This window comes from Gossypium hirsutum, chromosome A01 (assembly GCF_007990345.1).
Source record: "Gossypium hirsutum isolate 1008001.06 chromosome A01, Gossypium_hirsutum_v2.1, whole genome shotgun sequence".
Lineage (NCBI taxonomy): Eukaryota > Viridiplantae > Streptophyta > Magnoliopsida > Malvales > Malvaceae > Gossypium > Gossypium hirsutum.
Genome location: NC_053424.1, coordinates 93,844,929 through 93,849,656, shown reverse-complemented (window position 1 = coordinate 93,849,656; position 4,728 = coordinate 93,844,929). Strand labels below are relative to the sequence as shown.

General features: G+C 31.0%; 1 non-coding gene across 1 annotated transcript; it reads left to right on the top strand.

Moving 5' to 3' along the window:
- Positions 1-238: 238 nt before the first annotated feature.
- On the top strand, positions 239-318 carry TRNAS-UGA (transfer RNA serine (anticodon UGA)). The gene has a single exon. It is a non-coding gene; the product is annotated as a tRNA-Ser (tRNA).
- The last annotated feature ends 4,410 nt before the right edge of the window (positions 319-4,728 follow it).

The window sequence follows — 4,728 nt, the reverse complement described above, 5'->3', positions numbered from 1 at the left end:
AAACCTCCTTTAAATTTATTTTAATTATAATTAAGTGGCGTCTTATGAAAACTTTGATATACCAAAAAAAATTCATGTCATGTTGATCTTACTTTTTCTTATTTTTGGGTATTTTCTTTTCTACTGTACTGTAAGTAATATTACTAGGTTTGTTGAAAGCATATCAACAGCCTGCGTATAAAGTTGGACTTTGTTGATAAAGAGTAATAATATACTTTCAAGTCCGCTAAACAAAACCGTCGATATCTGAGTGGTTAAGGAGACAGACTTGAAATCTGTTGGGCTACGCCCGCGCAGGTTCGAACCCTGCTGTCGACGTTTTGTACTTTTTGTTTTGGTTTTTTTCCCGAACATACGTCCAACTCATAAAAGAGTCCCCCACTCGCTATAAATGAGGATCGGACATGGCAATTATAAGCTGTCACAAGGATAGCAACAAGAAGAAGAAATCATATATTGTAACTAGCATGCACTAAAGTTTGTTATTTTATTTTAAGGTAAATTATTTAGATAGTCATTTTAAAAGTGTTGTTATCTTATTTTATTCACTTTAAATTTTTTGTTAATTGAAGTATTGTCGTTAAGAATTTTGATTGTTTTGGTTATTCTTCGATTAAACACCAAACAAAATGCTGATTGAGATGTCACGAAAAGTGGATTCTATCGCCACATGTCTATATATTTTTATATGTCATTAAGTGGATTTCTCCAAAAATAATTAAATCATTTAATATTATTTTAAATTGTTTAATGTTTATAAAAGGACTCATACTAGTAAAATCTCAAATTTCCAGTTTGACATGTGGCACTATTTTGATAGTGGGTATAGTGAATTATTGAGAAAATTGGAAAATTTTTCAAATAAAAGAATTTTATGGGATTTAATGAAAAGAACTTTATAGGTGAAAATGTGATGAAAGGACTAAATAACAAATATTGAAATGTTAAAGGACTAAAATGAAAAATTAAAAAAATGAAATTAAGAGTTTTTATTGCCTATTTGACATGAAAATAAATTGGAATATGACTCGGTAGTGTGAAAATCACTTTTAGGACTAAATTAAAAAGAACTAGAAGTAGAGGGACTAAATTGTTATTTTCCTATTGTTAGTGAGAAAAGAGAAAAACTATAATTCTTGTTGCTTATGGAGTTATATTGAAGAATTATTATGAATTTTACATATGAATTTGAATTGGTCTAAGTATAAAATTTTGAGAAGAAATAGTGAAAATGGACAAAAGGGGCAAAATAGTAATTTTGCTATGAAAGGGTAATTTGATCAATTCTCGAGACTTTTATGATGGAAATAATATTTAAGTGTGATATTTTATATTTGAAAATATTTTGGATTGTTGGAACCTCATATTAAAGAATTGGATCACAAAAATTGGACTTGAATAGTTGAACATGGGCCTCGGGTCCATTTGTTGGTCTTTTTATGAGGAAAAAGAACCTCATCAGCCTTCATTTTTCTCTTTTCCAAGTAGGTAGTAGCCTCCCATGGCTAGTTCCCTTCTTTTTTTTCATTTTCTTGCCTTTTTCTTCATGTTCTCTAAAAAATACCACCTTGAGATTTTGTCAAAAGTTCCATGAAACAACCTCCTAAGCTAAATTCCTCCATCAGTTTATTTAGTGGTAGCCTAGGGTTAAAGGAGTTTTAGTATGAGAAAATGAAGATAGAGATAGAAAGTTTCATCAAGGTAAGAATGGTTTTTTTTCTAACTCTCCTAGCTCGATATTCGAATTTAATGGTTATGAGAAAGCTCAGAAAATTTTGCTATTAATATTTTGATATATTTTTTGTATGAGAATTGAGAAAATGCAAACAAGTATTTGGAAACTTGATTTTCAGTATTTAGGCATCCAAGAGGTAAGTATCACTGGATATTCTAACTTGATTTTCAGTATTTAGGCTTCCAAGAGGTAAGTATCATTGGATATTCTTACTTTTCTTATGCTAAAATGTTTAGGATAATAATAAATTTAAGTTATTAATATGAAAATAGTGTAATAAACATGTGATTTATTATATAAATAAATATGAAATGTGTTTTTGGGTGAATGTGTTTAATATGTGACTTGAATAATTTGGTTATCAACATTTGTACTAACACAATTTTGGACAGCAATAGTAGTGTGACTTCGAAAATTCACCAAAAATTAAGAAATTGAATTAGAAGTTAAGCCACATATGGTTTTAAATCTTATAGAGTCTAGTTTTCATTGGAACAAACAGAACTTGCATCCAAATTATACAATAAGAGATAACTATGAGGGAAGGTTGAATTTGTTAGTAGCATCCTTTGTTTCGATTTTGAAAATTTGTTAAGAATTGTATAAAATGAATTAGAACACAAGTCTTATATTTATAAAACTCTTATTAAGTATAGTTTCTAATAAAATAAATGGTGAATTTTTATAAATTATATTTTAAAATTAAATTATTTTTGAATGAAGAGAGGTCACAGTTGTTTGGTAGTAGGCCAGCAACTCTGCCCTAACCTTTAAAATTTGCTAGCATGTGTAAAAGCATAAATTTTGGAAATTTTGTGGTTGAAAGGTTCAAGAGTATAATTTTTAAAATATCGAACAGATTTTTATTTTGAATTTTTTGGATTGACAAATAAATAATTTATTGACAGCTACTCAAGTAGGCAATTCTGTTTTGAAAGATTAAATTTTGCTAAATATAGACATATTATGTCATAATGACCCATTGTGGAAATGATTATAAAAAATAAATAAGTGTAGTGACGATTTATATGGATATATGATATGAGTAAATATCATAATGTGCCTTACTAGACTTAGTAAAATGTTAACATACAATTGACATGCCAATTAAGGGCTATAGCGTGTTAGAGTTTTGTCATAGGTTTCACGCTTATGTGCACTTTTTATCACCTTTGGGCCTTGCACTTATTTGCATTATGGTGTGGTGTAGTTTATGGTCTTATGAGCTCTTTAGTGTGGTGGAGGGATGTTTTATGCTATTTTACAGTTTAGCACTTTAGTGCTCATTGGTGTGGTGAAGGAGTCTTGTATATGCGAGTCAGTTTTACTAAAGTTTATTATAGGCGATAATGGATTAAATGTTGATAATTAATTTTAAATGTGACTATAGATGGATAAAAGCAAAAGTTAAGGTCAAGAACTAAATGTTTTATTACTAAAATGGATGAAAATAAGGTAAATGTATAGCTAAGAAAATGAGAATTTAAATTGATAAGGTACTCTAAAAGTATATGCCCTAGTTAAGGAAATTACAATGGAATGGATGGATCCAATTGAAAATAAGTGCCATAAATGATAAATATATGTATATGCATGCTTTGAAAAGTTTAGAAATAAAGCTTTAAAATGAGGGAGAGTAATCTCTGCATGAACTTTTCATAAGCTATTGCCTAATGAATCATTAAAATATAAGTTGGGCCCCAAAATTCGAATAATTTAAATGAATTAGTCACATGCCATATATTTTACTTACTATGTGCTAAGTTAAAAACAAATGATTGGCCTAGTGGTTGAGTGCTCCAAAGTTATCTTAGAGGTCCTAAGTTTAAGTCACCAATTTAACATATTTTTAATTAATTTTTTTGGTGAAATTCCTAAGTCCTAAAAACACCTTTGCCGTCCACCCATACATGCCTTGCTTAGGGAGTTTTTTTTCCATCTTTTGTTAGTCAACATTCCATGTTTAACCAAACATAATCCTCTTTTTCACTCCCTTGTCTCCTTCTCTTCCCTTTTCTGTTTACAAATGCCTTGTGTGAGGTTCAATGAACCTAGACATGGTTGACCATAATCCTTCTCACCCAATTTGGCATACCCTCCCTCTCATTACTATCCCACCATTAGCTCATCCGCAACCTCTCCCTTTTTCATTTTTTCTCTCTTTTTGGTTACCCTTCATTTTTCTTTTTATTTTCTTTTCTCTTCTCCTCCACCGTAGCTAGCCTTGCACCACCACCACCTCATCGTCAAGCCACTGCCTTGCCGCATCTTCCCTTCCCTTTTCTCTGCAAGCGTCGCCTCCTCCACCATAACACCCACCGTGCACCACCGTGCATTTTATCTTTTTCTTATTTTTTTATTCTATTCTCTCTTTTTTAAAAGAAGTGATCGAACCCACCTCTTTTCTTTGCCCTCCACCAGAACTGTGCCTTTATCAAGGATCATTGTCGCCGTCACCACCGTAGCACCATCACCGACAGTGGAGATCTCTTCTTGTTTTCTTATTCATTTCAAATACTCATTATTTTTATTTTATTTTATTTAAATCCTAATTTGAACTCTACCTTTCCTTGGATTTATTTTCGAATAAATCCACTTCTTAGATCATTTCTTCTCCTTTGATTCGTGATCAAATCGTTTCGTTGATCATCCGTTTCATTCATGTTAGAGTAAGTATTAAAGGAGTGTAGAAATAGTTTCTCCTCTCTATTATTTTCCCATGGCCGATAACTTAAGGGAGGACCTTAGTGATTTATTTTCATAATGATTAATATTTCATACATATTATGTGTAGAGGGGTCACTCGACATCAACTTGAGAGGCCGTTAGCCGTTGGGATTAAATCGCTAATCTGAGAGATCTTTTAAGGATAAGTGTTAATAATAATTGATAATCGATTTGTTGTATTAACCTTAAAGATGATAGTCTTAACTCAAGATCGCCATTTGTTGTTTGATTAGGAAATCTAATTGTAGATCCTTGACTGGGTGTTC